At 46.7% G+C, this 24,446-nt stretch overlaps 1 protein-coding gene across 4 annotated transcripts in view; it reads left to right on the top strand.

Annotated features, from left to right (window-relative positions):
• The window catches only part of ZNF8 (zinc finger protein 8), a 37,724-nt gene extending 23,783 nt beyond the window's left edge, over nucleotides 1-13,941 (top strand). For 2 of the 4 annotated variants that reach the window (XR_004031886.1, XR_004031888.1), the window contains 4 exons: nucleotides 4,605-4,869; nucleotides 5,556-5,684; nucleotides 10,925-11,221; nucleotides 13,492-13,941. The gene's annotated coding sequence lies outside the window, so the exon portion shown is untranslated. The other 2 variants (XR_004031887.1, XR_004031889.1) reach the window with 2 other exon arrangements.
• The last annotated feature ends 10,505 nt before the right edge of the window (nucleotides 13,942-24,446 follow it).

Genomic DNA, 24,446 nt, shown 5'->3' with positions numbered 1-24,446 from the left:
TCTCATTGGCGACAGATGGGTCAGGGGGTCACCCCTAATAACAACAGGGCTTAGAAACCTAGAATTTACCTTTCTAACCTGCGGTGGAGACAGGTAGGAGAGAACAGTCTTGGGAAGTGGATGATGGAGGCAGCTAGCCATATCTGCTGCTTTTCTCCTTCAAGCTCTTGGGAGAATTGCTTGTGCTCCCTATTCCCTTGGTGGCAGCTCACACCTCAGACCCGCTGTCCGCCCCCACTGCTTCACAGAACCTACTGCGACCACTGTCCACGGCACCACCTCTGGTGTCGTCTGTCTTCATCCCCAGGACTGTGAAGCCTGCTAACCTCTTTGCAGAGCTCCGTCTCCTTGCATTGTGGGGTTCCTTCTAATTCTTCAGGGACTTCTCAACCTCCCGTCCCCCCTCCTAAATGTTGGGGTCCCTGGGGTCGTAGAGTCCACCTTGTGCTCCACGCCCTCCCCAGGTGTCACCCACATCCCTAGCTTTGTGCTGCTCACCACCAAATAAATCAGTGTGGTGCTTCTGAGATTTGGGCTTCAGACCCAAACAACTGCTGTGTGCTACTGGGCAACTCCCCGAAGTGTGCCGAAAGCTCCCCAAACCCAGCCCATCCCAAACAAAACTCATTTTCCACCCAGACTAGTCTCTGCTTCCGTGATCCCTTTCCCGGAAGCTGTTTCCACTTGCCATCCCATCATGGAAGCCAGAAAATCAGTCTTCTTGACCTCTCCCCTTCCTCACTCCGTGGAGTCAGAGGTCCTGTTGATTTTGCCATGTAAACATTTCGGCTTTGCTTACTTCATCCCTACTGCCACCAATAGTGCAGGATGGCCCTAAGAGGAGAAGTAATGTGCTACCAAGCGGCCAACCAGAGTGTGAACCAAACAGTCTGGTACCAAAACCCTATTCTGGATCATTCCTCCTTTCTGCTCCACCAGCAGTTTGGGGCACAGGCTTGGGAATCCAGACAGGAAAGCTCCTCCCTTCTGAAGCAGTGGGACCAACAGTGACAGCATGGTTCTAGACAGCTCTGGAAGTGAGGCCTGTGATTGCCTCATTCCCTCCACCTTGGCCCCCAAAACGGCCAGTCCTGAAGGGGTCACAGTTGATCCTTCTCTGCGGGGGCACAGGGTTGGCTGTGGTTATAGCAGCCCCACTGGGTGGTAAGCTGGGATTAAGCAATCAACTGGAACTCAATGAGCCTTGAGTTCTCAAAGGGGGTGTGGGAAGGTTCTTATACATCTTCTGTGGAGGGCAGTTTATCAGTCACTAAATTACAAATACATAAACCCTTTGTCTCACCAAACCTGCTGGGAATGAATCCTACATATATATTTATATGTGTGCAGGCTACATGGTTTTCATTATGCTATTGATTTTAAAAGTAAAAATTTGGAAACAACCTCCATGTCCACCATGGGGAACTGGCTAAGTCATTTATGGTGGAATGGTGATCATAAAAATTCATTAAAAATGAAGACTCTTTATATACAGCTTGAATATTCCTTATCGAAATGCTTGGGACCAGAAGTGTTTCAGATCTTTGCATATTTTCTGTTTCTCATTTCAGTTCACATTTTCTAAGCATGATATTCCTACTGATTTCCTTGTAGATATTTTGAAACAGATAAGAAACTCCTCCGTGGAAATTACTGTTAACTAGGGAAAAGACATGTTTTTTTCTGTTCATAAAAGTAATGTGAGTTCTTTGTAGCAAAACTTGGAAAATGCATAAAAGTAAAAAAAAATATATGAAAACCTGTGTAAAATTCCTCATACTTTAGCCATCCCTAGATGGTCCTTACCATTAGGATTTTACTAATTTTCCTTGCAATTTTTTCTTAAAATATGCACATGTGTCTACACATACATACAGTGTACACTAAATTTTACATAACACACAGAGGAATATATATGTGTATAGTTATCTTGTGTTTAGAAATTTGGAATCCCTTCTAGTTGTCTTGTAACGTGCTTACTCTATTTTGAGGATTTTCTCTATGAATTTCATGTAGCTTTTTAAATTAACTTTCAGGAGGATTGTAACAAAGTGCTCTCCACCCAGTATTTTACCAGCCTTGAGTTTTCTTAAAGGGGGCATTGGAGGGGTTCTTATACATTTCCAGTGGGAATGTGAATTGATACAACTTCTGTGGAGGGCAGTTTATCAGCCACTATCTAAATTACAAATACATAAACCCTTCGTCTAAGCAAACCTGCTGGGAATGAATCCTACACATATTTTTGTATGTGTGCAGACTGTGCATGGTTTTCATTATGCTATTGATTTTAAAAGTCAGAATTTGGAAACAACCCTCCATGTCCACCATGGGGAACTGGCTAAGTCATTTACGGTGGAATGGAGAGCATTAAATGAAGACTCTTTATATACAGGTTGAGTATCCCTTATCCAAAATGCTCAGGACCAGAAGTGTTTCAGATTTCAGATTTTTGAATTAGGGATCCTCAAACTATACTAATGTGAGAAAGAGCTCCAAGATAGTTAAGTAGATAAAAACAAGGTGTCAAATTGTAGAGTATGTTTCCATTTATGTAAAGAAGAAACAGGCCAGGCGGGGTGGCTCACGCCTGTAATCCCAGCACTTCGGGAGGCCAAGGCAGGTGGATCACCTGAGGTCAGGAGTTCAAGACCAGCCTGACCAACACGGTGAAACCCCATCTCTACTAAAAATGCAAAAGCCGGGTGTGGTGGTGCACAGTTGTAATCCCAGCTACTCGGTAGGCTGAGGCAGGAGAATCGCTTGAACCCAGGAAGTGGAGGTTGCAGTGAGCCAATATTGTGCCATTGCACCCCAGCTTGGGCAACAAGAGCGAAACTCCATCTCAAAAATAAATAAATAAGAAACATTTGTTTATATGTACACACATAATCTCTGAAAGGGTAAAAGTGGCGAGCTCACTGGTTGGACAAAAGAATTGGGAGGACAGTGATGAGGAATAATTTTCACTCTTTATCCTTTTATATTTTTGGAATTTTGAAACATGTAAAATTATTACCAGTTCAAAAAATAAATTTAAATTAAACAAAAATCTTAACTCTTTCAAGTTAAAGTAAGTTTGATAATTTCTTTCATTGTTTACTGTCTGCGTCCCCCATACAATGTTCACATGAGCAGAGAGTGTGTGTCTTGGTCATATTCATACTTGTTACTATATATACTCGTGTGTGTGTGTTTTTGTGTTCAGTTGACAGAAACAGTTGAGTGTAAAACAGCTTTAACTCGATGATACCAAAGATGTAAGATAAAGGTCCCTGGAAGGTGGCTGTAGCACACACATACATTTCCAAGTTACTCGAGAGCCCCCTACATGCAAGTTGTAGCCAATAGCCAAGTCCCCCATTTCCAGTGTTGTCTTCATGTCCTCCAAGGTATTCAAGTTGTTTCTGCAATGGGTAACTGGGAAGAAATCAGCATCCAGTCTGAAAAGCAGTCTCCCATAGGTCTTTTGTAAGGAGATCCAACACGGACATCTTCCAGAATGCACTGTACAACATGGTAGCCACTAGTCATGTATAGCTATCTAGATGTAAATTTGTTTTTTTAATTTTACTTAAAATTTTTTTCATTTATAGCAACAGGGACTCACTATGTTGCCCAGGCTGGTCTCGAATTCCTGGGCTTAAGTGGTTCTCCCACTGTGGCCTCCTCCCAAAGTGCTGGGATTACAGGCATGAGTCACCGCGCCCCGCCGATAGCTGATAGAATTTTTAAAGTCCCCCTGTGATGATCTGACTGTGGTAGGAATAGGGAGGGGTAACCCGAGTCAGTTTGCACATTGGGAGCCACCTCCACTAGATCATACAGGCCTTCTGCGTGTAGATGGAATTATCATGTCCCACACTGTACCCGGGCACCTCCCTCGATTAAGGTGATTTGCATCATGCAGGGCCTGCCTATTACTAGGGAGTCTCCTGGACATACAGAAATAGGAATGTACAGGTACTGCATACACCTGTTGCTCAATTTCTAGCTAGACGGCTGGAGGTGGGGGATAAAGAAATGGCATTCATATGGTGTAATACTAGCCATGTTTCAAAAAGTTCAAAAAATGTTTAGTGGAGAAATGTGCAGGGTCAGTGGAAGAAAACGTGTAAAATTAGATTATGATTGTTTTATACTCTATATGGACAAGCCTAAATTGGAGGGCATTTTGGAAAACTCACTTGGATACATGAAAACTGCCAAGATCATTATAAAGAAACAACAGGATCCATTCTAGATTGAAAGCAACTTGAAATGAGACAGTAGAGTGTAATGCGTGTTTAGTTTGTGCTTGAATAAAAGATTAAAACTACGTAAGACATTGGGACAACTGGAGAAATTAGCATATGGACTAGGGATTGGGTATAGGCTTCAATGTCGTTACTTGGGTGAGTGGAAGAATGTACGTGTTCTTAGGGGACATCTGCTTAAGGATATACAGGGTTTGGAGGGAATATCTCCAAACGATATACTTTTATACCTATGTGTGTACATGTGTGCGCGTAGAGAAAGAAAAAAGTACATACGCTGTATATTTCAAAGAACATATAAAACCATGGATGTCAATATACTTCCCTTCCGGTGCGCTGCCTGCGCAGAACCGACAGGTTCTGACGACCCGCAGCTCCCACGCTCCGCTTCCGGCCCCGCAGCGTTGTGAACTCCATTTCCCAGAAGGCCTTGTATCCCTTGCATGGCCGTTTCCAGGCAGGAAGGCGAAGGGCCTTCTGGGAGATGAGGTCCTGGGCGGCCGCTGGCCACCAGGCGGAAGTGCGTACCGGAAGTGCCGGCGGCAGTGTGTAAGACGAGGCCGGACGCGCGGACTATCGGGCGGCCAGGCTTTCTGAGGAGGCTGCCGCAGTGGTGAGTGGTGTGTGGAGGAGCGGCGAGGGTGACTGAGGGATGGAGAGGCGCCCGTGGCCTGAGTGTGCTGACGGTGGGAGTGAATGAGTGGGCGGGTGGGACCCGTGAGGGGAACGCGACCCCGGGTTGGCGCGGGCAGAGAGGCGCGCCCGCGGTGCTTGGAGAGAGGCGCGCGGTGCGTGGAGAGACGCGCGCGGTGCGTGAGGGCGCGACGTGCTGTGTCCGGCCGCGTGTCACCGCTTATGCGCCCGTGGGAGGGGAGCGTCCTGTGTGGGAGGCGGAAGGAATGAGGGTCGTGACCAACTCAGTATACCACTGGAGGCTCTATGAGCAAACCGCAGACTCTTCTCATGAAAGCAGGATGTTGGTAAACTGACAAACTGCGTCTGCCGCCGGAAGGAATGCTGGGGGCAGTCACGCCCCAGGTCCCCTGCTCCTTGAGGTTATCTACAGGAACATCGGGAACCTGTTGAACAAAGAAAGCAGTCCTGTGGGCCTCTGTTAAATCAAATAGCTGACCGTCAGTTACCCTTTCTTCCCTGTTCACGCTACCTAATAAATATGAAGGGCTGTAAAAGCTCAGGGCCCTGTTCCCTAGAATCAAGAAGCCCCCTGACCCCTTCTTTCAAACAGATCCTTTTGTCTTTGTCTTCATTTCTGCCTTCGTCCTCCTTCGTTTGGTCCAGAAGCAACCGTGACAAGTGGTGCCCGACCAGGGACCTGAACCAGGAAGGTCTGCCGGAGCAGAGAAAGTGAAACTGATCAGACGAACTACGAACCCCTGGACTGGAGAGTCGGCCGGCGGAGAATATAAGGTCAGTTCCCTGAGGAGGTATTGGGAGCGGGAAGTTTCTGAATCAGGGTGACATGGGGCAGAATTTGTCTATTGAGGAGCAACATTATGTGCAGCTGCTTAAAGTTTTACTTAATCTGGTGCTCAGGTTAGTTCTCAAACATTAAGCTTCTACAGGAGGTTATTACACATAACCCATGGTTTCTGCAGACAGGCACCCTTGCTGTGGAAAATTGAGACTGAGTAGGAGAAGGATTGAAACCAGCTCGTCAGAAAGCTCTTAAAGTGGATCCTTCTGTTTTCTTTGCTTGGGGTTTGGTCTGTACTGTCCTCCTGCCATTGTCCCCTTCTTATTCTGCCAGATAGCAGGTGCTATGTTGTGAATCTTGAAAATTGAAAGAATCTTTTGTCTCACCAACAGTGCCCATTGAAAATGATAAACAGGAGAGGGAGGATGAGAACTGGCCTGTACTGCCCCCTCCAGTAGCAGACATAGAGACCCCAATACGAAAAATTCTGCACACTGTGGCCATAGCTGGTGAGCCACTAGGACCTTGCGTTTTTCCTATTACCTTAAGGCCTGATCCAAATAATCCACAGCAGTTTATTCATGAACACACTCCAGTAAAATTTAAATTATTGAAAGAATTAAAAGCTAGTGTGGTTAATAATGGAATACAGAGCCCATTTACTTTAGGATTGTTAGAATCTGTATTCAGCGCTATGCGCCTCCCACCCTTAGATATAAAGCATTTAGCTTGCACTTGTGTGTCTGCTAGTGCATGTTTGACACGGAATTTAAATTGGCAAGAAATGTGTGCAGATCCGGCTAGACAGAACCTCGCCGCTGGACATGGGAACATTACAGAGGAAATGCTATTGGGTAGTGACCCTTATTCAGATCTGGTGCAACAATTGACACTTCCAGATGCTGCTTACCATCAGTGTGCCTGGCCGCTAAGCATGCCTGGGCCACCATTCCTGAGAAAGGAGTCTCAGTACAATCTTTTCTGTATATCATGCAAAAATCACAGGAGCCCTTTGCACAATTTATTGCATGGTTACAACAGGCAGTGTGGCGTCAAATTCCTCATACTGCAGCTGTGAAAATGCTTACTTTGACCCTAGCTTTTGAAAATGCAAATGCAGATTGTAAATGTGCATTAGCACCCGTGAGATATACAAAGAACTTGGGAAATTTTCTCAAAGCCTGTCAAGATGTGGGAACTGAACTCCATCGTTCAACAGTGTTAGCTCAAGTAATGGCTAATTTAGTAGCGAACAAATCTGAAAAGGGCCAAGGCTTGAGCCCTAAAGTGGGAAAATGTTATAATTGTGGAAAAATTGGACATTTCAAAAAAGAATGCCATCAGACCTCTGGGCAGAAAGGATCTTATAATGCAATCCTCCACCCCCCACACACACACAGGAAAAAAAATGCCAGGACTCTGCCCTTGCCGTAATAAAGGAAATCATTGGGCTAATCAGTGTTGCTCAAAATTTCATCAGAATGGCACCCCGCTCTTGGGAAATGAGAATGGGGCCTGGACCTGGGCCTCTCAAACAATCAGGGCATTCCCCATCCAGGCCACAACCCCGCTACAGGGGTGGGTTCCTGGAGGAACAGTGACTCCCTCACCTCTGGAACACCCGCGAGTGCAGGATTAGATCGCTCAGTCAGAGAACGGGTCACATTAGTTGGAGGAGACTAACCCACCAGAATCCCCACAGGCATTTGGGGACCTTTGCCAACAGGATATACGGGATTAATTTTAAGCCAAAGCCATCTTAACTTACAGGGCATTACTGTGGTCCTTGGATTGTTGACTCTGATTATGAAGGAGAAATTCAAGTAATTGTAATGTCACAAGATCTTTGGGTTTTTTAACCTGGGGAATATATTGCTCAGCTGTTGCTTATTATTATTATTCTCTGCAAATTACACCCTTCTTCATGAAAGGAGAAAAGAGGAAATCAAGAATTTGGGAGTACAACTACAAAGGAAATTTACCTATCCCAACCCATAGCTTCTAATTGACCCACCTGTGCAGTGCAAATGAAAGAAGTGCTGTGGGTGTATGGACACTGGAGCAGATGTTTCAGTAATATCCAAAAACAATTGGCCCCTGCTATTAACCTCTACATCCTTAGTGGCAGTAGGAACAGCTCAGTGTTCAACAGAGTGCTGAAATTTTACTTTGTCTTGGTCCAGATGGACAGCCATGTACTTTTCAACCTTATGTTGCAAATATACCTGTTAATCTCTGGGGCTGAGATTTACTTACAGCATGGGATATGAGACTTACAAATGAAAAGGTTGATAATCCAGGAGTAAAAATATTGAAGGAAATGGGATATCGGCGTGGGAAAGGCTTGGGAAAGTTCCTACAGGGAAACCCCAATCCAATATTGATAACTGGGCAAACAGATAGGAAAGGGCTAGGTCATCAGGATTTCTGATAGGGGTCATTGATACTGCTCCTCCACCCACTGCCTTGCTGCTAGAGTGGCTGACAGATAAACCTGTGTGGGTGGATCAATGGCCCCTATCATACGAGAAACTGACTCAACTCCATCAGCTGGTAAGAAAGCAATTGGATGCAGGACGTATAAAAGTATCAGTTAGTGCTTGGAATTCACCAGTATTTGTGACCCCCAAAAAGTCAGGAAAATGGCAACTGCTGCATAATTTGAGAGCCATTAATGCACAAATTAAACCAGTGGGTGCATTACAGCAAGGTCTGCCATCCCCGGCAACCATTCCAAAAGATTAGTCCCTTGTAGTAATAGATCTTAAAGACTGTTTTTTTACTATACCGTTACACAAGAAGGACAAGCCTCAATTCGCCTTCTCTGTGCCTTCTATTAATCTGAGAGAGCCTGTCTCTTGTGATCAGTGAAAAGTTTTATTACCCCAGGGCATGTTCAACAGTCCTACGTTATGTCAGCATTTTGTAGGAAAAGCACTGAAGGAGCCTCGGAATATGTTTTCCACCACCTACATCATTCATTATATGGATAATTTTGTTTTGGCCGCTCCTACAGATAAAGAGTTATACCAGTTATTCAGAGAAATAAAATGGGCTTTAACTAAATGGAATCTCAAAATAGCTCCTGAAAAGGTGCAAACAACCTCCCCATACCAATACTTAGGTACTACTATTACTGAAAAAAGTATTCAACCTCAGAAAGTAGCTCTTCGTAAGAACAAATTACAAACTCTGAATAACTTCCAACAGTTATTAGGGGATATTAGTTGGCTGCACCCAATGCTAGGTATTGCTTCTTATCAACTCACTCATCTTTATCAAACCCTCCAAGGAGATTCTTCATTAGATTCCCCTCGGCAACTTACTAAGGAGGCAGAAGCTGAATTACAGCTTGTAGAACAGATGCTTCAGCAACGACATGCCTCCTGGCTACAACCACAAAACCCTTTGCTTTTGTTTGTTCTTCCTACCCCCCATTCTCCACCAGGACTTTTAGGTCAATTCATAGACAAAACTATAATAGTAATAGAATAGTTTTTTAAAATCCAGTCAAACAGTAAAATCTTCGCAAGTTTATCTTTCTTTAGTCACACAACTTATGACAATAGGCAGGCATAGATCAAAAATGCTTACAGGATATGATCCTGATAAAATTATTGGATTCCCAACAACAGGCTGCGGCCTGGGAGATGTCAACTGCATGGCAAATCACTTTCGCAGATTTTGTAGAAATAATAGATAACCATTATCCATCGGACAAAATTTTGCAATTTTATAAAATTCACCCCTTTATTCCCCCTGTGATTGCTCATCACAAACCTATTTCAGGTAGACAGACCTATTTTACCAATGGCTCTTCCAAAAGCTGCACAGCCACTTATGGACCTAAACATACTTAAATAATAAAGACCCCTAGAGTTTCAGCTCAACACTCCGAATTAATGGCAGTTATTCAAGTTTTAAAGCTCACAGCTTTATTTCCCATTAATATTGTCTGTAATTCAGCCTATGTTGTAAGTGTAGCTGGTTGCATTAAAACTGCCACTATCAAGAGCACCTTAAAACCAGAACTGCTTAACCTACTTCTGAGACTCCAAAAAGCTGTTCGCTATCATGCTGCCCCTTTTCATATTTTTTTTTTTTTTTTTTTTTTTTTTTTTTTTTTGAGACGGAATCTTGCTCTTTCGCCCAGGCTAGAGTGCAGTGGCGTGATCTCGGCTCACTGCAAGCTCCGCCTCCCGGGTTCATGCCATTCTCCTGCCTCAGCCTCCCTAGTAGCTGGGACTACAGGCGCCCGCCACCGCGCTCGGCTAATTTTTTGTATTTTTAGTAGAGACGGGGTTTCACCGTGTTAACCAGGATAGTCTCGATCTCCTGACCTCGTGATCCACCCGCCTCAGCCTCCCAAAGTGCTGGGATTACAGGCGTGAGCCACTGCGCCCGGCCTTCCTTTTCATATTTCTCATATCCGATCTCACAAACTTCCTGGGCCACTATCTCTAGGTAATGATAGAGCAGATAAATTCATCAGTTCTGTATTTCAACAAGCCCAAGCTTCCCATGCTTTACTGCATCAAAACACCTCTGCCCTTACTCGTATCTTTCATCTGCCTCGCAGCCAGGCTCGAGCTGTTGTACAAGCCTGCCCCACTTGCCAGCATGTCCCTGGTGTTGCACCTGTGGAAGGATGCAACCCATAAGGCTTGGCTCCAGATGAAATCTGGCAGATGGATATTACATATATAGCAGCCTTTGGCAAACTCTGCTATGTTGATGTAACTATAGACATTTACTCCCATATGTTACATGCCACATGCCAAACTGGGGAAACGGCTGGTCATGTCTGATGATATTGTCTGTCGTCATTCGCCCATATGGGGGTCCCTAAACAATTAAAAACTGACAGTGGACCCGCTTATGTTAGTCATGCTTTCCAAATTTTTTACAGTTGTGGGCAATCACTCATAAAAGAGGAATTCCATACAATCCCTGAGGGCAAGGCATTATTGAGTGGGCACATCAAACACTACAACGTATGTTGAAAAAACAAAAAGGAAGAATAGGAGATCAATTACCACCTCGAACAAAATTACATTTAGCCTTGTTTACTTTAAATTGTTTGACTCCTGGTACGGATGGCAAGACACTGGCAAGTGCTAGAGGAAAAGAGGCAAGTTTATCCAAGTGTTATGGAAATCCCTGGAAGAAGGACAATGGAAAGGTCCGGTGGATTTGCTGACGTGGGAACGAGGGTGTCCTTGTGTTTTTACAGGCAATGGACAAACCGTGTGGGTGCCCTCCAGGTGTGTGTGACCACGGAACGGGAGACCGGAGGGATCCATGGTATTCAACCATGGGCTTGTTACCTCCAGTACGAGCCATGAGCCAGCGGAATCTGAATGCGAAGACAGAACAAGGGCCGACCGGAGTCACAATGACATCCAACCCCATAACATGGGGACAGATCAAGAAAACCACACAGGAAGCTGAGAAACTGCTGGAGCGCCAGGGTCAGGCAAAAACCCCTGACTCCATGTTCTTGGCCATGCTAGCTGTAGTGTCCTGTGCGGTATGTTTCCCCTGTGTAGAGGCAAAAACATTGGGCATATGTTCCCAACCCACCAGTAGTATGACTGGTACTCTGGAGCAACACTCCTGCTGAGATATATTATGATCAGGGAGCGTGGGCACCAGGACCCCTAACTCCCTCTGACACAGAGCAATAGCATCAATTACACCGGCCCATTGGAAGGACTCCCTTTATGTATCACCATGGATATGTCACTCAACTGCAGCTGTCTTGCAGTCCAATCTCAGGCACGGTTAAGTCACCATGGAAAAATTATGTATTTATTAGGCCTCAGCTCCATTAATGTTACTGGTATGTTCACCAATCACTGCCAGCCCCATCACTCAAATTGTATTGATTATACGGAATGGGCTCCCTTTGATATTTCTCACCCCCTTCCTTGGACCCAGTGTCTTGGCCCCTTGGCCAGCCAACAGTCTATGTTAATAGGAAACATTGACTGGGGTCCCTGTGGCCATTTAGAGGGGAGAGATGAAAATCAGACCTCTTGGCACAAACTTCACTGGCACTAGTGGCGGACCTTCAACATCTCTTTGTCACATCACACTGGGATTCAGTCCCCCAGTTGGCTGCACAACTTGCTTGGTACGGGACAGGCTTTAGCCCACCCTTACCTCAGTGGCGTCATCTAGGAAAAAGAGGCCCAATTCAGGAATCAATATGGAAGGCAACACTCCCATTTATGAATAACAGCATCTGGGTCAGAACATTATCCAATAATAGTAATATTACTTAACACAGTTTTAATATCATCTTTGTAAAAAATATTACCACTCAATTTATGGTTTGTGGTTTTTTTTGTTGTTATTGTTATTGTTTGAGATGGAGTCTCGCTCTGTTGCCCAGGCTGGAGTGCAGTGGTGCGATCTTGGGTCACTGCAACCTCTGCCTCCCGGGTTCAAGCAATTGTCTGTCTTAGCCTCCCGAGTAGCTGGGATTACAGGCGCCCGCCACCATGCCAGGCTATTTTTTGTTTTTTGTATTTTTAGTAGAAACGGGATTTCACCATCTTGGCCAGGCTGCTCTTGAACTCCTGACCTGATCCACCCACCTTGGCTTCCCAAAGTGCTGAGATTACAGGCGTGAGCCACCATGCCCAGCCGGTTTGTGTTTTTAATCCCTGTGTTTTTCTAGCATCTAAGAAGGACCAACTCCACGTAAACATCACCCAATTGACTTGTGACTCTTGTCAACTGTATCACTGCCTCAATCATAGCACAGTACAAACACACAACATATCCACTCTGATAATTCTGGGTCGTATCCCTGTTTTATGGGTCCCTGTCAATTTGTCCAAACCTTGGGTTGCCACCCCTGCTTTACATTTTGTAAAACTCCTTCTTACCCAGCTCACGCATCGTGCATGTAAAGCCTTAAACGTGGTAATTTTTACTGTAGTCTCCTTAGTCACACTAATAACCTCGGTTGTAGGGTCCTCAGTAGCACTACATAGTTCTATTCAAACAGCCCCATATGTAGAAAATTGGACACGTACAGCCAACCAGGCATGGATGCTTCAAAATAAAATTAATACTGAATTACAAACAAAGGTATCAATGTTAAAGACTACTGTTCTGTGGCTGGGAAAGCAGGTACAAAGTTTGCAATTGCAGCAGCAATTGCACTGTCATTTCAATCATACTCATATTTGTGTGACCAATTTGGAATAGAACCAAAGTGAATATCCATGGAACCTTGTAAAAGCTCATTTGCAGGGAGCTTTTACATCCAATATTACTTTTGATATCAGTAACTTACAGAGTAAAATTCTTAACTTGATGAAGCAAACTCAAAAATAACAGCCCTTTTTAGAAGCTTAAACAGAATTCCAGCAGGGCTTAGAAAGTCTCAACCCTGACCGGACGCAGTGGCTCACGCCTGTAATCCCAGCACTTTGGGAGGCCTAGGTGGGCGGATCACGAGGTCAGGAGATTGAGACCATCCTGGCTAACACGGTGAAACCCCATCTCTATTAAAAATACAAAAAAATTAGCCGGGTGTGGTGGCAGGCGCCTGTAGTCCCAGCTAATCGGGAGACTGAGGTGGGAGAATGACATGAACCCGGGAGGTGGAGCTTGCAGTGAGCCAAGATGGTGCCACTGCACTCCAGCCTGGGTGACAGCGAGACTCCATCTCCAAAAAGAAAAAAAGAAAAAAGCCTCAACCCTTGGACTTAAACATAACTTCAATGTCTCTTTTATAATAATTATAAGAATAATGTTGTATGTCTCTGTTTTTTTTGCTCATAGTCTATAGGATCGGGTGAACCACCAACCGGCAATTGAAAGCTGCACAGCCTGAAATTACCTTTATTCAATTAATGCAAAAACAAAAAGGGGGAGATGTTGGAGGCGGAAGGAATGAGGGTCGTGACCAACTTTATACCACTGGAGGCTCTATGAGCAAACAGCAAACTGTTCTCATGAAAGCAGGATGTTGGCAAACTGACAAACTGTGTTTGCCTCCAGAAGGAATGCTGGGGGCAGTCATGTCCCAGGTCCCGTGCTCCTTGAGGTTATCTACAGGAACATCTAGAACTTGTTGAACAAAGAAAGGAATCATGTGGGCCTGTGTTAAATAGCTGACCGACAGTTATCCCTTCCTCCCTATTCATTCTACCTAATAAATACGAAGGGCTGTAAAAGCTCAGGGCCCTTGTTCCCTAGAATCAAGGAGTCCCCTGACCCCTTCTTTCAAACGGATCCTTTTGTCTTTGTCTCATTTGTGCATTCGTCATCCTTCATTCGGTCCAGAAGCAACTGCAACAGTCCTGCATGTGTTGATGCCACCTGTATGTGCAGGTGTGACCTCAGGTGTGTGAGTATCCCTTATACTCCTTATCATCACTGCTTATTCGTTCTTCCTCCATTCGGTCCAGAAGCAACTGCAACAGTCCTGCATGTGTTGATGCCACCTGTATGTGCAGGTGTGACCTCAGGTGTGTGAGTATCCCTTATACTCCTTATCATCACTGCTTATTCGCTCTTCCTCCAGCCTCTGGCAACCACTAATCCACGTTGTGTCTAGATTTGCCACTTCTGGACACTTCATACAAATGGAGTCATACGATATGTGGTTTCTTGTGTCTGGCTTTTTACCACTGAACATGTTTTCAGAGTTCATCCATGTTGTAGCATGTATAGGTTTTTCATTCCTCTTAATGGCTGAATAATACTGCATTGTATGGATATACCACAGTTTGTTTACTCGTTAGTTCATAGACATTGGGGTTGTTTCCAACTCTTCTGATATTATAATGCTACTGCTGTGAAAATTCATGTACAGGTGTTTGTGTGGATGTATATTTTTAATTTGGGAAGGGTCGGCCATGGGTGGGACCTAGGCTTGTGAAGAGCCTGGCCTGGGTGTATCTATCTGTCCGAGGAGCGCCTGTGTGCATGGCCATGACCACACCCGTGCCTTGCTGCCTGTGCTCATTAGCCATGCTTCATTTTCCAGAATCCCAGGCCTGGGCCCCTGAAGTCAAAGCCAGGAGCCTAGAGCCACACTGGTGTGTAGGATCAAAGAGAAGGCAGTAGTGGCCCTGGAAACAAACCTGTCTCCACAAGAGTCACTAGTCACCTGGGACCTCTGCCCAGGACTGAGACCTCAGGTGCCCCCTACCCTGTAGCTGCTGAGGCCAAGCAATGTGGAGACAGAGCAGCGGGTGAGGTGATGGAGCCTGAGGTGCCAAGTGAGGTAGATGGTGGGGTGGCAGTCACAGTGGTACAGGAGGCAGGTACAGGGCTAGATGTTTTCAGAAACCAGATATCCCTCTAAAACACACCCTGCTTCTGCTGCCTTCATTCCACTGCCCTGCCTTCCTCAGCCTGCTCTACACCACTACCTCCTTATGGTTCTCCTGCCTCCCATTGCCCCCTTCATCACTCTCCACTCAGCATTGGGTAGAGAGGGTCTTTTACCCCTGACTGGTGAGGCCACCCCTCTCTAAACGCTCCATCACTGCCCAGGCCATCAGAGTATGGTTGGCAAACTCTTCTGTAAAACACAAGCAGCAGGCTGGGCACAGTGGCTCATGCCTGTAATCCCAGCACTTTGGAAGGCTGAGGCAGGCGGATTACCTGAGGTCGGGAGTATGAGACCAACATGGTGAAACCCTGTCTCTACTGAAAATACAAAAAATTAGCTGGGTGTGGTGGTGCATGCCTGTAATCCCAGCTACTCGGGAGGAGGCTAAGGCAGGTGAATCGCTTGTTCCCAGGAGGTGGAGATTGCGGTGAGCCGAGATCGTGCCATTGCACTCCAGCCTGGGCAATGAGCAAAACTGTCTCAAAAACCAAACAAAAACCACACAAGCAGCAAAAGTTGTCAGCTTTGTAGGCTCAGAGGGAAAACCAAGGATGTTACCAAGGTACCTATCGAACGAGAAAAACACATGTCCATACATTTTATTAATAAAATCCAAAACTTTGTTAAGTGTAATTCATTCCTTAAACTAATGAATGAGCAAAAAGCTTTTCACAGGAGGTTCCATTTTATAGATAGGAAACAGACCCCAAGGGAGGTGAGCAGCCCAGAATCACAGTAGAGAGTGGTGAAGATTTGATCCTAGATCTGACAGACTCTACCATCATACTTGCCATTCTCAGCTTAGGAATAAGATGGGGAGGAAGGTGTGGGTAATGGGCAAATCAGGGCCCAAAGAGTCTGTTCAGTACTCTTGCCTCTGTGGGAAGGAACAAAAGGCCCCACATCTGCCCTTCTTCCTGGGAGTCTCTGTTAGGACTCGAATTCAGTACAGCTGGAATGATCAATTTTTCTCTCTTTAGAGCACTCACCCACTTGACATCTCACTTTGTTCTCACATAGTCCTCATAGAGGTATCCTGTGGCTGCTGTCTTTGAAGCCTGATAGCATGGAGCTGAGGCCTCAGACTATAACAGGGCACATAATTTTGCATGAAGTTCAAGAAGAGGCTGGGCTGGGCACGGTGGCCATGCCTGTAATCCTAGCACTTTGGGAGGCCAAGGAGGGTAGATCACCTGAGTTCAGGAATTCGAGACCAGCCTGGCCAACATGGTGAAACCCTGTCTCTACTAAACATACAAAAATTATCCTGGCATGGTGGCAGGTGCCTATAATCCCAGCTACTTGGGAGGCTGAAGCAGGAGAAGCGCTTGAATCCGGGGGGCAGAGCTTCCAATGAGCCGAGATTGCACCATTTCATCCCAGCCTGGACAAAAGAGGGAAACTCCATCTAAAAAATAAATGTATATGTATTAAGCTGGGACACCTTTCCTGGAAGGGCTACTGACTACAGGGGAGCTGTCTAAGGTGCTGAAATGTCCTAGCCCTGCGCTGTCTGATATGGTAGTTATGATTAAATTCAAATAAAATTACAAGTTCCATTTCCCAGTCACACCAGCTATGTTTCTAGTACTCACGAGCTACATGGGACTGATGGTGCCATATTGGACAGCACAACTCCAGAACTTTTCCATCCTCACAGAACATTCTAGAGTTTAATTTGAATGCTAGTTACACAGGGCTATGCATTTACCAAATTCACTAAACTGAGCACTTGTACTTCTGTAAAACATGTATATGTATTTTTGAAAGCACAAAGTTTCACGTCTCCGCCTGCCGGTCACTTTACCAAACAACCTTTGGTTTAACTTCTTTGTGCCCCAGCTTCCCAACCTGTAAAAGAGGGTAATGAGATGATACCTCCCCTTTGATTGGTTGAGAGTACCACCAAAGGTGTTGGCTGGGTGGCCTGAACTGCAGGAGGTGCTCATGAAAGGAGAGCTGCTGCCGTCATTTGGTGGAGGTGGGTCCCCTTATCTGGCTAGCAGATGCCATGAGGTATGATGAGTATGATGGGGACAGACTCCCAGGAGGATGGAATGGCATCACTCTGTGGAAAGACTGTGAAACAAAACACAAACACCTCATGGCATCTTTGCAGCCTACAGCCATGCCATTTGCACACCCTCCTTCCGCTCCTGACTCCCAGGAAGGGCAAGGGGGTCACTGGGCTTGGGGCTCCACAGAAAGAGGCTTCCTGATTTGATGCTTAAGAGCTGTGCCTCAGACACCTGCCTCTAAAACAGAAAGCCGTCCACACAGACACCCCACCTCATCTGGGTACCTCCTCTGGGCCTAGGCTGGGTCCCCATAGACAGCCGCAGCCATCTGTGCTGCTGCCCCCACACTGCCTCTGGCTGTGGGCTTCTTGAGGGCTTGCTGTGTGATGCTGAGTTCCTTCACACGGGGACAGTGTGTTGGAGTGTGGCAGCGTTCAGGCCCTGCTAGCCAAATAAGGCGACCCACTTCCACCAAGTAACAGCAGCTGCTCTCCTTTCCTGAGCACCTCCTGCAGGTCAGGCTGCTCAGCAAACACCTTTGGTGGTACTCTCAACCAATCAAAGGGGAGGTATCATCTCATTACCCTCTTTTACAGTTTGGGAAACTGGGGCACAGAAAAGTTAAACCAAAGGTTGTTTGGTAAGTGACTGGCAGGCAGAGATGTGAAACTTTGTGCTTTCAAAACTACATGTATATTTTTTACAGACGTACACGTGCTCAGCTTAGTGAGGAAACTAGGAAACGGGCCCAGTGGCATGCAGTGGAGCCACAGGCCCAGGGCCTTTTGCTCCCAGGTCGCATCTTCCCTGGGTCACCCCAGAGGCTGTCCTCAGCCCCTGTCTACTTCTTCAACTGCAGGAGCCCCATCTCAAGACTGCAGATCCATGGCCAGCAGCTCACGGGTGTGCCTTCCCCTGAGGTTCTGTCCATCCCCTACCATAGGGCAGTGCACATTCAGATAGGGCCTTGAGTATGTTTCTTTGCTTCTTTTTCAGACTCAGAGCCTGGAACCCAAGCTGCACAGCCATCTCCAGGCAAAGGCGCTCTGCCTTGGAGGCAGGTGACAGTGAGACTACGGAGGCAGGGTTTCTGGCCCAGCAGCTTGAGAGAAGTCTGGGATCATGGAGGCCAGTCAACAGAAAGATGTTGCCAAGCAGTGACACTCAGCCAGGGGGAGAAGAGCCAAGAGTGGAGCCTGACAGGAATTTCCAACTGGCATCCATTTGTTACTGAGTATCAGGGCACTCTCCCAGAGACACAAGTCATCCCTAACCACATTCTGGAAAACGGTCTCACGTGTGTTTCAGTCCTAGATCGGGGTGCTCCTGCCAAGGAGAGGGTGTATGTGGGGAGGCCTGCAGCTGTTTCCCAGACCTTAATCAGCCACAAGGAGTCCACCCTGGGGAGGAGGCACTGCCATGTAGTGGGTGGGAAGATACCTTTGGCAAGAACACGTGCCTTGTGAGCTATCAGCCGATTCCCAACAAAAGGAGACCCTATACGTGCAAAGAGTGTGGCAAGGCCTTTGGACAGAGCAGTCACCTTGTTCAGCACACCAGTGAGAAGCCATATGCATGCCAGGAATGTGGGCGTACCTTCAGCAAGAATTCGTCTCTAGTCAAGCACTGGCACATCCACACAAGCGAGAAGCCCTACATGTGTGGCCACTGTGGCAAGTGCTTCCGAGAGAGCTCATCTCTTGGCAAGCACCAGCGTGTGCACACAGGCGAGAAGCCATATGTGTGTGGTGAGTGTGGATGCACCTTCAGCCAGAACACACACCTTGTACAGCTCCAGTAATTCCACATTGGGGAAAAGCCATTTGCCTGCCAAGAGCAGCAGAGCCTTCGCTGACTCCTAGGCCCTCCTTGCACACCACAGAACCCACACAGGTGAGAGGCCCTAAGAGTGCCGGGTGTACTGCAAGGCGTTCAGTCCCAGCTCGTCCCTGGCTGAGCGCATACGCTGCCACACGGGAGAGAAGCCATATGCGTGTCAGGAACGTGGAAAAGCTTTCAGCCCCACAGCTCATCCCTCAGCAAGCACCAGCGGGTACACACAGGTGAGCGGCCCTATGTGTGTGCAGAATGTGGAAAGGCCTTCAGCCAGGGGTCCTACCTGACCCAGCACCTCAAGATCCACAGTGGTGAGAAGCCGTACATATGCGATGAGTACAGTAAGCCATTCAGTGACTCCTCAGCCCTAGCCCTACACCAGCGGGTGCACACGGGCGAGCATCCTTATGCATGTGGAAAATGTGGGAAGACTTTCAGTCAGATCAAGTTTCTCACCCAGCATGAGCAAGTCCACATGGGAGAGAAGCCCTTCGTGTGTGGTGACTGTGGAAGAGCCTTCATGCAAACCTCATCCCTCACCCTTCATCAGAGGACTCACACTGGGGAGAAGCCCTACAAGTGGAACGAGTGTGGCAAGTCCTACATCCAGATGTCACATCTCACCGAGCATTACCAGGTACACACTGGGGAACGACCCTTTATATGTAACGTGTGCAGCAAGGCTTTCAGCCATGGCACACACCTCACACAGCACCAGCATGTGCATGCATGTACCAAGCCATTCATATGTCGTACATGTTGGAAAACCTTCCAGGAGGCCACAACTCTTGTACTGCATGAGAGGATTCACTGGAGAGAAGCCCTTTGAGTGTTGTGAGTGTGGCAAAGCCTTCAGCCAGAGCAGATTCCTGGCCCAGCACCAGAGAATTCATTCCCAGGTAAAACCATATGAATACAGTGGATATCAGAAAGCCCTCAGTGACTCTTTGGTTCTTGTAGGTCAGTGAACTGGGCATGTGCCAAATATGGCAGAGATCTTCCCATCTATCCTTGGTGTGTTGTCCTTTGCACTGGGGCGGCAGGTGGAGAGGGACTGTGAGTGTGAGGAACTCAGGGTCAGTGTGAGCAGCCCCTATCATACATTTCTCCCTTCAGGGTCACTGGGGCAGGTGAGGAGGCTGGGAGTGGGCCTCGGATATGTCTTCCAGATGTCACATGGAGATACTTCTCCATAATCATCAAGGGGCACAATGGCCACTTCCACTTCTTTAATTAGGTTCCCATGGATGCTAACCAAGTGGTAGGAAGTACACAGGTATGAACAGGCTTCCTCTCAGCAGTCCTAGAAGACTTTATTTCAGTTTTTGCCAAGAAAAAAATGAAATTAAAAAAAAAATTTTTTTTTTGAGATGGAGTCTTGCTCTGTTGCCCAGGATAGAGTGCAGTGGTGCAATCTCAGCTCACTGCCAACCTCTGCCTCTCTGGTTCAAGTGATTCTCCTGCCTCATCCTCCCAAGTAGCAGGGATTACAGGCCCCCGCCACCGAGCCCGGCTTTTTGTATTTTTAGTAGAGATGGGGTTTCACCATCTTGGGCAGGCTGATCTTGAATTCCTGACCTCGTGATCCACCCACCTCGGCCTCCCAAAGTGTTGGGATTACAGGCATGAGCCACCCCGCCCGCCCAAAAAGATATGTATTTTTAAAAGATGCTTTTGCAGTTGTTTGTGCCTTGTATTAAGTGGGACCACATGGTTTGGGGTCTTATTCCCCAGAACCAAAAAGGTAAAATGTATATGCTGAAATGTGTGTCACAGAGTCTAGCTCTTTAAAAAGAAAATTTTGTGTGTTCCTCAGCTTCAGCATGAGGATGTCACTAAAACTAGTTGAGACAGTGATGATGTTCGTTAAGATTTTACTGAGCACTTCAGAAGCACTTTAAGTACATTGTCCCATTCCATCCTCTTAGCCGGCCTGGGATGTATTTTTATTCCCACTTCATACATAAGGGAGCTGAGACTTTGAGAGGTTAAATCACTTGCCCAGTGCCCCTAGCTAAAAGGCACTCACTTTTCGGGACGAAAATACTTGAGTTAATGGATAAGGCCAAGGTGGCAGAAGTATTTCCTTTCCTTTTACCAATGCCCAGAGGTATTTACTGGGAATTCTAGAACTGAGGAGGCAGTTCTAAAATACAAAGTCCTGTTGAGCATGGGAGACAATGGAATGATTGGGTTCCACCTGAAGAAGCAAGTTGACCCATTTGGCTGACTTGAGGCAAAGGCAAAGTAGTAACTGGGAGCCACTGCTCAGTCCAGATGTTGATTAAATGCGTCCTGGGAGCCCTGCATGTGTTCCCACTCTCCCCTGTAACATTGCTCAGGGGTTCTCTGGCTGTCAGGCTGAGATCTGGCCTCTAGCTGGCCTCTATGTGTGGGTCCCCAAGATCCTCAGGTGTGAAGATTCACTAGAGGAACGTAGAAAACTGATATACTCACATTTACGGTTTATAGTCAAAGGATACAGATTAAAATCACAAAGATAAAAGGTGTGTAGGGCAGCAACCAGAAGAGAAGAGGTACAGCTGTTGTAGAGACTGCTCAATTCTCCCAGCAATGAGTGACAGTATAGAGTAGCACCAACCAAGGAAGCTCACCCAAGCCTTGGTGTTCAGGACATTTACTAAGTGATGATCATGCGGGCATGGAGTGCCCACCTGACTGACTTTAGTCACTTAGTCTCCCACCCCTCTAGTGGTCAGACTGTTACAGTGTGGCCTAAGTTCCTCACCATAAATCACATTGTTGACAAATACTTGGCATGGCCCAAGGTCCTCAGGTAAACAAAGATACTCTTAGGCAGCACGATTACCACGTGCCTCGAACTGAAAGAAACCAGGGTCACAAATGATTTTGTTGGCTTTCTACATGGAAAGAAAAGAAACCAAAAGTACTGTTGTAGTGGCTTGAATTACTAGCTCAATTCTTCACTGCTCCTTGCATATATACACCCATGGCCATATTTATGGTTCTTCCCAGTAAAGGCAAATTCGATGTCCCCACCCATTCCTTGAGTTTGGGTGTGGCCATGTGACTTGGTTTGGCCAACAGAATCTGAGTGGAAGTGATAGCATGCTAGTCCTGAGTCCAGGCCTAAAGCCCATTGTATCTCTGCCATCAGGATGAGAAGAATTTTTCCTGTGAGCCTTGCAAGACAAATACAGCAGACCTGGACCCAAACTGCAGCCTAGAGCCAAGCCCAGCTGAGCCCAACCCAGATCAGCCAACCCTCAGACACATGACAAAAATAAGTACTTTTTTTTGCTGTGGGCCACAGAGGTGTTGTACCTGTTTGTTACAGAGCAATAGCTGATACAATTGCCGAATTAAAGTGAATACTCCCTGAAAAAGATAAGGTTTGAAATTTGGGGAGAGGATAAGAAAGAGACAAAGGGAGAGAGGAAAGGAGGAGCATCCATTCAGGAGAGTTCAGAGGACTGAATGCTGATTGAACAGAGCACAAGCACAAAAGGGGTGGCCAAGGGAAAGGCCTTCCAAGGTCTGCAGTATGGACTACAGGTGCCATGGTGGGTGCAGGAGATGAATGAGGAGAATCCAGCTATGCAGCTCCAGGCAAGGGAACATTGTTGGTCTGCCAGTCATTCAGTCATTCGTCAGCCAACTCTTAGTACCTAGCCCTGTACGAGGCATCAAGGATACCCTGGCCTTGGCTATGAAAAGGGCAGGACCCCTCTCAGGCCTAACAGCACAGACTCACAATCTAGGCAGAAAAGAAGCCAATGAGGAGAGATTCTGTTCACCCGTTATGGACTGAATTGTGTCCCCCCAAAATGCATATGTTGAAGTCCTAACCCCCAGTATACCTCAGAATATGACTGTATTTGAAGATAAGACCTTTAAGTAAGTAATTAAGGTTAAAGAAGATATGGATGGGTCCTAATCCAACATGACTGGTGTCCTTGTAAGGAGAAAGAGACAGCAGGAGCATGTGCAAACAGAGGAAATGCCATGTGAGGACACAGTGAGAAGCCAGCCATCTACAAGCCAAGGAGAGAGGCCTCAAGAGAAACCAAACCTATGGCCGGGCGCGGTGGCTCACGCTTGTAATCCCAGCACTTTGGGAGGCCGAGGCAGGCGGATCACGAGGTCAGGAGATCGAGACCACAGTGAAACCCCATCTCTACTAAAAATACAAAAAAATTAGCCGGGCGTGGTGGCGGGCGCCTGTAGTCCCAGCTACTCGGAGAGGCTGAGGCAGGAGAATGGCGTGAACCCGGGAGGTGGAGCTTGCAGTGAGCCAAGATCACGCCACTGCACTCCAGCCTGGGCGACAGAGCGAGACTCCATCTCAAAAAAAAAAAAAAAAACAAAAGAGAAACCAAACCTGTTGACATCTTGATTTGGGGACTTCCAGCCTCCAGATCTGTCAGAAAATAAATTCTTTTTTTCTTGAGACGGAATCGCGCTCTGTCGCCCAGGCTGGAGTGCAGTGGTGCGATCTGGGCTCACTGCAAACTCCGCCTCCCGGGTTCACGCCATTCTCCTGCCTCAGCCTCCCTCAGGCACCCGCCACCACGCCCAGCTGATTTTTTTTTTTTTTTTTTTTTTTGTATTTTTAGTAGAGACAGGGTTTCACCTTGTTAGCCAGGATGGTCTCGATCTCCTGACCTCATGATCCGCCCGCCTCAGCCTCCCAAAGTGTTGGGATTACAGGCATGAGCCACCGCGCCTGGCCCAGAAAATAAACTTTAAACTATCTTTTAAGCCACCAAATCTGTGGTATTTTGTTATGGCAGTCCTAGCAAACTAATATACCCTCCTCCCACCCATAATCAGAGGGCACTATCAGGCACCTGGGTCAGCCTTGCTCACCCCTTGGACACTAGTTCAACCCATCAACCCTATCATCTATACCAGACTTGTCCAACTCGCAGCCCACAGGCTGTATGTGGCCCAGAACAGCTTTGAATGCAGCCCAACACAAATTCATAAACTTTCTTAAAATATTATGAGATTTTTTTTGGCGATTTTTAATAAACTTATCCGCCATCGTTAGTATATTTTACGTGTGGCCCAAGACAATTCTTCTCCCAATGTGGCCCAGGGAAGCCAAAAGATTGGACACCCCTGATACACCTTCAAAACAGATCCAGATCTGACCACTTGTCAGCATCTCTACCACACCACCCTGTCTGACCACCCTGATCTGACCTAACTGCCTCAGGTGCCAGTACTCTCAAAGCAATTGCATCTTTGGTCTCCCTGACTCCACTCTCATCTTGACAGTCTTCTCCTGCAGCAGCCAGAGAATTCCTATGAAGAGCTAAGTCACAGCACAGCCCTCCTCTGCTCAAAGGCCTCCCATAGCTCCCACTTCTCTCAAGGTGGAAATCAAAGTCTGTATGTGAGCCAAGTGTGGTGGCTCATGCCTGTAATCCCAGCACTTTGACAGGCTGAGGCAGGAGGATTGCTTGAGGCCAGGAGTTCAAAAGCAGCCTAGGCAACATAGTGAGACATTGTCTCTACAAAAAATAAAGTCGTATGTGGCTCACAAGCCCTTC

The sequence above is a fragment of the Nomascus leucogenys genome, chromosome 10 (genome assembly GCF_006542625.1).
Source record: "Nomascus leucogenys isolate Asia chromosome 10, Asia_NLE_v1, whole genome shotgun sequence".
NCBI lineage: Eukaryota > Metazoa > Chordata > Mammalia > Primates > Hylobatidae > Nomascus > Nomascus leucogenys.
The sequence above is the reverse complement of the archived record's forward strand: the minus strand, read 5'-3'. Positions and strand labels throughout refer to the sequence as shown.